The following is a 12,753-nucleotide window of genomic DNA, read 5'->3' on the forward strand; positions in this document are numbered from 1 at the left end:
AAGGATTTTAGAATGTTATTTGAATATTTATACTTTTGTACAATCAATATCTTTAATTTTATAAATCCAAAAATTATAAATAAAATATCCAGGGGTTCATAAAAATTCAAATAATAATTTTCAAATAATTTGCAACATAAAACAAAAACAATTAAATTAATTTGATGGGAAAATGATCCATATGGTTTAGGAATTAAATCAACAATCATGAGGCACTTCACCTTCAACTGTGGGCTACAGACCACACTTGTTTTATCAGACCGACCCAGTGTTTCCCATGCACCACAGTCCAAGTAGGGGCTCATTAGCTGGTCACCAAAGTTTGACCGATAAACCAAGGGGTCGCAATCCCAGTCTATGGATTTTAGGTCCTCTCTTAGAGACGAGTCAATGTCACCTAGACCTGATGCGACTACAACTCTTATGGTGCATAGGGGTATCTCTCACACATGTATACGCTTCACCCTGAAAGGTGGCTTACTTGTTTTTCTAAACGATCTATCAATATGCATGCTGTGTGATGGTATATGGATGAAGCTTTGGCCCCCATCTTTGTAGGCCACCATCACAGACAAGGGTCACATAGTCCCTCGGCTCACTCATCCGGGCATATTCTCCGACCTCATTAAAGGAAGACCTATTGAAACCCTTCTCGGTTTGTTCTCTATGCCCAAGTAACATGGGGTTTTTCTCAACCGACTGGTATAGATCGTCAAGCACAATTTGATATCAACAAATATTGTTTGCTTAGTATGGTCCATGAGGGACTACACTCCCACTGAGTTCATGTTGCACTATATTATTTGATTTTACAAACACTGATAAGGCCTTTAAATGCTACATAAACCCAACATCTCCCACTTGGCCTTTGAAGGCCTTACATTCTCTCTTCCTCACTTTCTCTCATCCCCATCTCTCTCTCCCAATCACAATCTCTTTCTCAAGTGTTTTTCATTTATTGTCTGTCAATACATTAATCATGACTTTCTCCACCAATCCTTTCACAAAAGGATTTATAGAGGCAACGCCTTTTTTTCTTTGATGCTCGGATCATATCACAAAAGTGGTCATAGCTCATCTTTCACATCACATCACGAATCATGGACCTGTTGTCGAAGAAGACCATCACAGACCCTCATCGCATGGGGTCGAATGTTCATGGGCTCAAAAGAGTTCATCAAATAAGTTGTTCCATTATGTTGCCATCAACCAACACCACACATTTGGGTTTCATGGGTGAACAACATTATAGTCTATTGTTCCATCTGTCCTGTCAAATACTAGTAGGTGCTCCCACTGAAATATTTAGTTTATCTAGATCACGATCTTTCTCAATCTTACCTCATTTCTCAGGTGATAGAAACATGATTTTATATGCTTGGAGTTCTTATGGAATCTTGGCTCCTTTGACATGCATATCGCCGCCGTGTTGTCACAAAAAATCTTTACTGCCTCACTACACACGGGGTCAAAATTAAGTTAATTATGAAATTTCTTAATCCATATGACCTCCTTAGCTGCAAAACAGCACACCGCGTACTCTGCCTCTATAGCGGATAATTCCACTACATCATGTTTCTTTGATTTCCAAGAATCTGTACCCCTTCCAAACATGAACACATATCAGATGTAGACTTTGCATCATCTGAATCCGTGAGATAGCTTGCACCTGTATATCTGAATACCCAAGTAGCTAAAAGAAACATGGGATTGTAGCATCTTCTACTTAATTATTGTACATTGAACATATACATTCTCAAAATTCTTATGCATATAACATGAGGTAGTATAACAAGTCTTATGCAATATGTAATTCAATATCTGTTGGTTTAACAATATGGAACACCTTTGTGAGCCACAAAGGTTCAACATCACTAATCATAACCCATACGAACCAAGTTATCTAATCAACATAACATGTGTCAAGGAAGCCTAGGATGGTGGCCTTCCTTCAACATTCCATATGGTTCAAGGTCTTACGTAATCAAGGATTTTAAATAACTAAAAACATGGGTCAAGGCAGATGAGTATTTAAAAACTAGTGCATGATAGTTTTTCTTCAATTTTTTTATAAATACCGTCTAGACACAATGTTTTTCTCTTTAATAAAAAATATTGACTTGGTATATATATATGCATTCACAAACAATAGTTATATAATAGTATAACAGTTTAAAATGATTTTTATAAAGACTTAGTAGACTTGGCAAGACTATGTGGTTTTTTCAAAACCATATTCATAGACTTAGGTTTTATCAAATCATCTAATTTTAATTTTAAAATACATGCTAGCCTTCAGAAATCGTTTTACCATATTCACTTTTAATTTCCTATCAAGTTAAGTTCATGGCCACAAAAACAAATCATAAATACCATCTTATAAATTTATCCAAAATAAAGCATGACTAAAGAATGTCTATTAATGCATTGACAAGATATTTCCTTTTTGGCAAATATGGAGACTTTATCAAGAGATCATCATCATATGCAACACATCATATTATAGACATTATTGGGAGGATGATCGTTAAGACCGAGTTGCTTACATATTTGAATGAGCCACATGCATCTCTCGTGTTTCATCCTTAAGGCTCAAAGCCCTTGATCAAATCACATCTCCATGTGTATTACTACCTTAAGTAGTTTATACTCTAGCACAATGAAGCACTAAAACACAGGGTATTAAAAAATTGACTCTTTCAAATTTGTTGGCACCTATCACTTAATGTCCGTACACTCCATATATATTTATAAAACAATTAGCCAAAATATAACTAAAACATATAAAATAAAAATATATTGAATCATCTTTCCCTATATGACCTTACTATAGAATGTGAGATAGATTTCACACCTCAAAACCATATAATGTGGTACTTGGGCTTTCTTGATTCAGTGACAAGCTTTTGTGATCTTGGAGAAGCACGCAACTGATAAAGAATATATTGGTCATTGGTTTCACATGTCATGAAGTGTCAATCTTTTTGGCACTTGAATTCTCTCTGTCTCACACCGTGAAGAAATAATCATTTTCATACCATGATTTCAAATATCACAATTTCGACTCTCCCACTGATCTTTAGCATTTCTATGTTACCACAAAGTTTCTCTATATATCCCTTCATTTCAAAGACACCAAGATACTTTTATAGGTATTATGTTTCTTCTTCTTTTTGCTATTCCCAAATTGAATATTCTTCATATAACGTATCTTATCTTGTCAACTTTGTATTACATCTCTCTGAAGTTGTATTATAATAAACCATACTTATGACACACTATAAAACCTTTTAAAATGAGCTTTAAAAATGTCTCTATAATTAGGAATCCAAAGATGTGTTTTAACATGCTACATCTTTTAATTTACTGCAGCACAGAACATGAGCATCCCACAATAGAAATATGATACCTCTCAACTTATAATGGGTTTTTCTCCGAATCCTTTTGAGTATTGAAATGGACTCAAAAAAATATAAAATAGTACTCAGTTCCATCCCTAAATCACACCATTTAGTGAGTCTATCTTTTAATGACTTTTACATCATAACACAATTTTTTCATCAGAAAATCAGGTTGAGCATCTTTCAATAAAAAATTGTTTCTCTCAAGCCCTATAGATTTCGTTCTTGAAATCTCTTATATTAAAAACTAGACTCAAAACCAAATCATAACATCATGGTATGAATCCCAAATAATACCTTTCTTTATAAAACATACACATCACAAAATAAATCATACTGCAGAATTCCATGATGAACACTATCTAAAAAAATTTAATTTTCTCTCTACCCTCATGGAGTTTTCCTTTGAAACAAATTTATTTAAAAATAGATACATAATGGTAGAACATATATTTCTACAAGCCTTATATCACTCTGTTAAATAAGCTTGATAAATATAGTTATTCATGTCTCAATGAAGAACATACCAAATTGCAGAAAATTCAGGATGACCTCTCTTCAATCCAAACTTTTTATTCCTCTCTTCTCAATAATTTTATTAGAAACTAGACTCAGAATGGAAGTCTAAAAACTTAGTGTGAGCCATAAAAAATTATTTTAAGAAGAGAAATAAAATCATGACTACCAAGTCATGGAAATAGTTTTCATTATAGAAAACAGCACTTGCGCACCCTTCAATAAATTGATCATATCTTTAAAACCATGAAGAATTTCTTGATTTTTTCTTAAAATTTGACTCAAATTTGTGAGTCACAATAAAATTTCAGCAAAAAATAAAATTATGTGATTGGTGGAAAAAATCACAGAACTCAATTGACAGTTCTTGAATTTTGCAGGGTCAGAACTGATACCCTTCATTGATGGTTTCCCAACTCTCAATTCCCTTAGGATCTCTCACTGAAATTTTGCAGGTAGATCCTAATCTCAAATACACACATTATCACTGAAATATGCAATAGAAAAATACATCAGTATCTTCTTCATATCACTGATCCAAAATAGTCGGGAATACCCATTTTGCAGAGTGTCTTTTCGGTGTTTGAATATTCCAATAATTATTTTATCGAGACGTATTACTTGACCACAAATGTCATTAGCTTTATTATATCTCATTCCCAAGCTTGATCTAGACTCAATAAAAAAAACAACTAATGATATCAAGTATCAATAGCTCTGATATCAATGAAAGAAAGACTAATACGATCTTGTTGGGAAATATATATTTTTTATTTTTCTTCTTTTCACCCCCTTTTTTTCCTTTTCTTTTCTTTAGGCAAAGATCACTTACAAGTAGTCTTATTACAATAATTCTTGCTTAAAAAAAATTAAAACTAACAAATCCAAGATCTTAAAAACCTTGATGCTATTAAACCAATTTTCTTTAAACAAAAAAATATCCACAATTCTTATCCTTGGGAATATAAAGACAATATAATTAAATATGACAAGAAACAAAAAAAGAGTGTTAGATATTACCTCAATTGAGCTTATTACACCCCACACCGAGTCCCCACCATCTGATGGTGAGGGATTAATGATCAACCTTCAATCTCAACCAGGAAAGCAAGTTGAGGCCAAGCCACACCAATAGAACATGAACTCTTTTGATAACAAACTCAAACCCTAGGTGAATTCCCTTAGCAGCCTAGTTTGAGAGAGATAGATACTCTCTTTGCTAAACTTTAAAACCCTTAGCCATAAATCCATAGGTTAGATATATGATAGAGAAGAACTCCATAACCTAAACCCTTAGGTTCTTTAACAATGTCGGAGAGATAGATCAAAGTTGAGAGAGTGCGGAGTGCCCTTTTGTGGGATATTCAAAGTGGGGAGTGCCCTTTTGTTAAGAAAGAGAGAGAAAACATTTTCTTAAGAGAGAGAAAATTTTCTTAAGAGAGAAATTTAAAGTGAGGAGTGCCCTTTTGTGGATATGAGAAAGAAATATGAAATTAAGTACAAGAGATAAGGTGTAGAGATTTTTGAGTAGTGACAAGCCTTTTTTATAACTTTTGAACAATATTAGAGTTTCGTAGGGATTTCCTTGGCTTGCCTGTTCTTGTGAGATTGAATATGAACCATTGATCTTGGGTGACTTGTGGGATGAGAGATTTGAGCCCTCTATTCTATAGATGGGCCATCAACATTATGGAATGTACATTAATCATTATTCCTATTTCCTAAACTATTTTCCCAGCAATAGAAATTAAATAAATTAAATCTAATCAAAATATTATGCATACTATAAAATAACACAAATCTACTCAATCTTTCCACAAAATCTTTCAAAGATATATCAAGTCAATATCTTCCAACCATATGGCCACATGTCATATCACCCCAAAAATAGAAAAGAGAATAAGGGTGAGATGTGCCACCAAAGGGAGGCACTCATGGGCCCCACCTTCTAGAAATATGGCGGGGCCATATGCACAATGGGCCCCCATGATATTTTTATATAGATAAAATTAATAAAAAAAATTAAAATATTATTTGAATATTTAAACCATTGTAAAATAAATATTTGTAATTTTATAAATCTAAAAATTATAAATAAAATATCTAGGCGTTCATAAAAATTAAATAATAATTCTAAAATAATTTCCATTATAAAACAAACACAGTTAAATTAATTTGATGGGAAAATGATCCATATAGTTTAGGAATTAAATCAACAATCATGGGGCACTCCACCTTCAAATGTGGACTACAGACCACACTTTCTTTATCAGACCGACCCAGTGTTTCCCACGCACTAGAGTCCAAGCAGGGGCTCATTAGCTGGTCACCAAAGTTTGATCGATGAGCCAAAGGGTCACAATCTCAGTCTATAGATTTCAGGTCCTCTCTTAGAGGCGAGTCAAGGTCACCTAGACCTGATGCGACCACAGCTCATATGGTGCATAGGGGTATCTCTCACACATGTATATGCTTCACCCTGAAAGGTGGCTTACTTGCTTTTTCGAACGATCTATCAATATGCATGTCGTGTAATGGCACATGGATGAGGCTTTGGCCCCCAGCTTTGTAGGCTATCATCACAGATAAGGATCACATAATCCCTCAGTTCACTCATTCGGGCATATGCTCCGACCTCGTTAAGGGAAGACATATTAAAACCCTTCTCGGTTTGTTCTCTATGCCCAGTTAACATGGGTTTTTCCCAACCGACTGGCTTAAATAGTCAAGCACAGTTTGGTATCAGCAAATATTGTTTGCTTAGTATGGTCCACGACGGACTACACTTGCACTAAGTTCATGTTGTACTCATAAGGCCTTTAAAGGCCACATAAACCCAACAAGGTATACCTCTAAATCTTGCTAAAAGATACAATTTATGTATAGATCAAGTGCTAAAAATAGTATAGATAAATCTATTTGCACCCCTCATCATGAAAAATTTGAAATGCAAAAAATGATATAGATTGAGCAAATATGCAAACACTTACAAATTTTAATCATAGGTAGGCTAGATTATGAGTTACAAGATACACTTAATTTAAGACTTGAAATCCATTATTTTCATATGCATATATCGTAAAGAAAAGGTAATCGATCATAAGATTTTCAAGAACAATTATCTATCTTATCTATACGACAATCTAATGATTGAACACAAGCAAACCATAATTAAACTTTTTCTTTTCATTAATAATCCCAAAAATTAGGCTTTCTTAAAGGATGAGGTTTTTATAAGGCTTAGATTTTATGGAAAACGAAATAAAACTTCTCCTCAAATCTTCATTTAGAAAGTACTTTTGGCGACGGAAAGATATACCATATTTTTAAAGCTTGAGATCCTAATTTTTTTTCACAACCACAATGTTCAGATCGATGTAGAGCTTGTTTTGCAATTTTTGATGAGTTATGAGACTGAGAGGACCCCCTCCTACGATTACTTCTTACAGGTACTCACTTTCTCACTCTACAATTTAATCTCAACTTTCTCTCTCATCATTTTTTTTCTATTTAATCTTCAACACCAGAAACTCATGATTAGAGTCTGTTGGTGTTATTTTTTTTTCTTTTTTTTGTTTTCTTTTTTTTGGGTCTTAAAGTCCGATGATTTTATGAGAAATCTCCCCAGAATAAATTTCAGTGAAAGAGAGCTACCCACTAGCCAACTACTGTCTTTTTCTGAATCTTTTTCTTTTAATAGTCCTACGACATTTTCATCTGAGAATTTCAGATTGATTTAGAACCTATCATTTTTGGAAAGTTTTCATTTTTGAAAGGTTGGTCTTTCTTCCCCATAATTTGAAATTTTGGCTTACTTTTGTTTTATTTGATAAACAGATGATTGGTTTTACTTCTGATTTGATAATTAGGATTTCAAAGGTTGGGTTTATTTAAAAACATTGGAATCCTAACATTCTTGTTTTTTAAATAGGATATTTTGAGCAAAATTTCTCATATGGAACAGTGGAGATTGGATCGAGTAAGAGTGTCGAGCTTAGACATAAAAAATGCAAAGATTGCTGCTGCCCAAAGATATATATTCATTCTTCAAATTGGGGGAATTCTTTGGCACTGAAATTCAATAATGAGGGACTTTCATGGGAAAAACTACATCGAAAGAGCAAACAAGCATCGAAAAGAAGTGATATTTTTGAACCCCAAATGGTTAAAATTATGTGAAGAAAGCCTTCCCTTAAACCATTTAAGTTGGAAGGGCCACTTGAAATACACATCCATGGGAGTGGGGAGCCACAAGTGATTCTTCCAGTATGTTTTCTCATGTTCTTTCCTCCTTCAAGATTGCTTTTTATTTGTTGAAGTCCTCTGTTTGGAGTTTGAACTCTTAATTCGCCTTTATGAAGTTTATCTTGATGTTGGTTTGATATTGTTCCCAATGTTCTTTAAGTTTAAGCATAGTCTATTATATGTCTAGAGAGCCTTGAACATTGCATTTGAAATGATCTAGTGTTCATGAACAAAAAGAATGTAAAGTTCAGGAATTTACGAAGATATGCTATTCGGAAATGTTCAAGGCATGCTTTTCTTAATTAGAGTTCATGGACGGAGAGAATTTTATGCTTTGCTGAAGCATATCGGTTTTCTGGGAAATCTTTTGTATCTTTGTAAGTTGTAGATTGCTTTGTTACTTTGCTTTATAAAGCAATGTCGATAAACAAAGCATGGCAATAAATATTGTCATCCTTTCAACCTGGTGCTTTCAATAGAAACTGTTGAAGTTCTGCGTGGATGTTTCTAGGGCGCTTATGAATAGCACTGATATATGACTTCACTAAGCCTACTTCTCTAGCAATGTTACATTATTAAGTTCTGCAATTCTGAGGAAGTTTGCTGAGCAAGTTGGGTTAAGTTCGCTCACTTCTGAAGTTAACATTACAAACTTCTTATTTTTCAAGAACTAGAGACTGAAGTTAACATTACAAACTTCTTATTTTGCAAGAACTAGAGGCATTAACCTATAACAATGACCCATCTAACCATGAATATGGGACTATAACATGAGATAGTCACTTAGTAGTATCTCAAGGACAAGTTTGCTTGGAGAATTAGATGCGTACTAATTTACATCAATAAGAGGCAATTATTATATTGAGAAATTGAGGATTTGTGCCAAGAAATAGAAATATTTCATGTTCTTCAAAGTTCAAGAAAATGTTTGTTAAATTTTTCATATTGCCCCTATTTGACCCTTCCAAAACCAACATATCCAAGTCGAAATGTAGGAAAGTGTTGTGTTGAGGATATGAAAAATTGAGCTACATGAAGAAAGATTGTAAGGAGCAAAAGAAAACAAAGAAGCCCCTAAATATAGCCTTAATAAGAAGCCTAGTTCAAATAAGTGAAGAGCAAAAGTAGCGTAGATAAAACACCTCAATAGAATAGAAGAGAGCGTTCGGTGAGAATCAAGGATGCCTTGGTAAGAGACATGTTCATACATTGTTCTTTTATTTTTTGTAACGCATCTATGATCTATTTTCACTGTTCTTTTATTTTTTGTAGTACATCTATGATCTGTTTTCACTAAAGAGCAATTTGAAACTGCATTTTGAATTTCCCCTCTTGTTTAGACTATGTTTAGAGATTATCTGGACCTAAAATAGGTCATTTGGCTGAACTGGAATAAACTAGGCCTGATCAGGCCTAATCATTGCTCAAGTCAATGTTAGATTTGGTGATTTTTTTGGGTCATGTCAATGGAAATCGTTCTTCACTGGTTCCAACTGGTTAAACAAATGTCATAGCACTGAATGCACCAAATGGCTTCTGATTGAAAGTTACTTTTCAATGAAAAGGGAACTGGGTAGTGGTTTGCTGATAGTGAATGGGTTGACAGAGTAAATTATTTTAAAATCTATATATGAACAGTGGGTCTTTTGTAGAACTCATACGCCATATATCAATATTGGCGCAGTCTTATTAGCCATGTGTTCTTACTCCCTAGAGGCACAGGTCTGATGTGTGGTTGCTTTGGAATCAGGGTCCTTCAGATTCATGAACGATAAGGTCCTAGGTTTCCAAACTTTTCCCGTAATCTTTCTTCTTGGAGGGATTCTATGGAGGAAAACTGCTGCATAGTTCCTCAAAGTTGTATAAATTAATGGTGTTTTAATTATATAATAGAAGTGATAATGGGTTTTGTGTTTGATGTCACATCGATTTCTCCAGAGCTAAAAAAGCATAAGATACCAAATATTGTTGACCTATCAGAGTATTAAAGCATCACCAGTCTATTAAATACACTGTCCAATAGTCTTTTGAATCATTGACTTAGTAGTATAGTTGTTACCATGAAGGTGGACTTGGGAGAAAGCTTATTATGAACTTGTGATTACTGCACATTCCACAGGTTCGATAGGATGGGAGAGGGACACATTTGATAAAAAGTATCAAAGATAGTGTTCTGCTATCAAGGACCATCATAACAAGCATTTTCTTCATGATTTATACTTGTGCATGCTTCTTGGACAATTTTCTGATGCGCCGGGAATGTGAAAGGCATAGCTAGATGTCCAACAATTTTATAGATAGAGACCTTGGAATGTCGAAATTATTATTTCTGATTTACTGGGAAAAGCCTTGAATATTTTAAAAAGGTGAAAAATCACAGAAAGGAATGAAAGGCATGTGCTGGGAATGTGAAAGGCATAGCTAGATGTCCAACCATTTTATAGATAGAGACCTTGGAATGTCGAAAGTATTATTTCTGATTGACTGGGAAAACCTTGAATATTTTAAAAAGGGAAAAATCACAGAAAGGAGTGAAAGGCATGAAATAAGAAAACAGTAAAGAATGAAAGCCATGAAACAAAACTAAGGTGGGGGAGGTAAGGATAAAACCATAGAAAGGAATGAAAAGCATGAAATAAGAACACAGTAAAGAATGAAAGTAACGAAACAAAACCATGGTGGGGGAGGTAAAGTATAAAGATTGTGTTTCATGTCCGACTTGAATGCCATAGTATCTTCAGTGTTTCATACCCAACTTGAATGCCATAGTATCTTCAGGGTAGTAGTAAGGCATAAAGATTGTGTTTCATGCCCAACTTGAATGCCATTGTATCTTCAGGGTATCCATCTTCTAGCATGACACACTGTATTTATAAATATTGCTCACTAAAAACTTGTGGGAAGTTCAATAGTTTTATCTTCTAGTTTCTCCACCCACCCCCCCGCAACCAAAAATCTTTTAGCTGATTGATCCCAATCTGCTTGCTTTTGCCTTGATTCTCTCTCTCTCTCTCTCTCTCTCTCTCTCTCTCTCTCTCTCTCTCTATTGCTGTGTAAGGTCCTGGAATAAACTAATGTATCTACCCTTATACTGGATTTATATGTGATACTGTTAGTGCTATATTTGTGCAGCTAAATACTATTATAGCTCCAAAATGAGTTCTTGTTGGTGAAGGAATTACGATAAAAGTAAAAGGTCCCCAACAAATCACTCTGATTCACCCTTCCATTTCTGATTCCTTCATAAATAGGACCTCAATCAATGTTTGCAAGGCTACTCCTTTGTCTGTTATGTATTATTCATGCATGCCACGGCTCCTGGTGCGAATCTCAGAGCTCATTTCTTTAATTGCATATGGGATCCGCAATGCCCAAGCACACATGAAGATGGCATTTCCTTCCAAAGATACTCTCACATTGATGCTGGAAAACAATATACTTCATTGGTCAAAGAGCACTACGCAACAACCAATTGTCTCTCTTGATCCAGGGTTCCTTCCTCCTAATTCAAAGTTAGATCAACTAAGGGAATTGCTAAGAGATTATTGGGTGAATATATTTACAAAATGGGGACGCTAAGAATATCTAGAATGAGAATCATTGCTTCTACATTGATGAAGTTTCATCTGGAATTGGAGAGGGATATGAGAGAAGAGCTTTCGGACGTGGATGCTTCATTGGCATGGAGAACCAGGCCAACACTAGAGCGAGCTTGGTTTGAGATAGTGGCAAGAGCGGAAGGTGGGGAGCAATTGAAACCCTTGATTTTGAAGAAGTTGAGGCCATTTGTAAGAGCTGATTCCTGCGTATGGAGTAACCTCTGGGGAACACCTCCTTGGCAAGGTTCCCATCCTGCCATGTTCCTTCTGAGGCCCTGGCATTGGATGTCGAGTGGTAGGATGATTTATTTGTTTTAGAGGGGAAGGTGATGAGGACTACAGCAATCCATTGGCATCATAATTGTCTGATGCAAACATGGATGGTGATGCATACAGTGCGACCCACTATTTGGTTCTTGCAGGCCCCGCATCTTGTCCACTACAATTTCCAGTCTGTTGGACCATACTTTCTCTTTTGTTATTTGTCTATTTATCATTGCACAAGATGAAGGGTGTGTTGTAGCTGGAAAACCAGGAATTCTGGAATCTAGAAATATGTATAAAATATTGTGAAGTATTTCAGTTTTGAGTGCATATCTGATTATTTCAATTTATTTGAGATTTATATTTAAATAAGTATAAACTACTGTGCTTGATAACTTGTCCATAATTTTTAGCGGATTTTGATAAATTTGAGGTTTCCAAACATGGGCTATTTCAGTTTTGAGAGCATGTTGAATATTTCAATTTATTTAAGCTTAAGATATGTTGCTCCAGCAGGAGCATACTATCCATTTGCTCCCTGGGTCACATCTCAAGTTAGGAAAATTTCTTGGGCCCAAATTTTGGTAATATAACTTCATGAGCACAATGATCACCTTCAAGAAGGAAAATTTGCAAATTGGAAATCGCATGTTCTATGTGCTTAAAAAAAATAACATCCCGAGAATCAACAAGTGACGTCCAATTTTCGTGTCATAGGACTCAAAATC

General features: G+C 34.8%; 1 long non-coding RNA gene across 1 annotated transcript; it reads left to right on the forward strand.

The window, feature by feature from the left end:
- Positions 1 to 7,256: 7,256 nt before the first annotated feature.
- Positions 7,257 to 12,371, forward strand: LOC105421479 (uncharacterized). Its single transcript, XR_967028.3, has 3 exons — positions 7,257 to 7,366; positions 7,849 to 8,183; positions 11,295 to 12,371. It is a non-coding gene; the product is annotated as an uncharacterized LOC105421479 (long non-coding RNA).
- Positions 12,372 to 12,753: the final 382 nt, after the last annotated feature.

This window comes from Amborella trichopoda, chromosome 5, assembly GCF_054954075.1.
Source record: "Amborella trichopoda isolate Santa Cruz 75 chromosome 5, AtrichopodaSantaCruz75HAP2 v2.0, whole genome shotgun sequence".
NCBI lineage: Eukaryota > Viridiplantae > Streptophyta > Magnoliopsida > Amborellales > Amborellaceae > Amborella > Amborella trichopoda.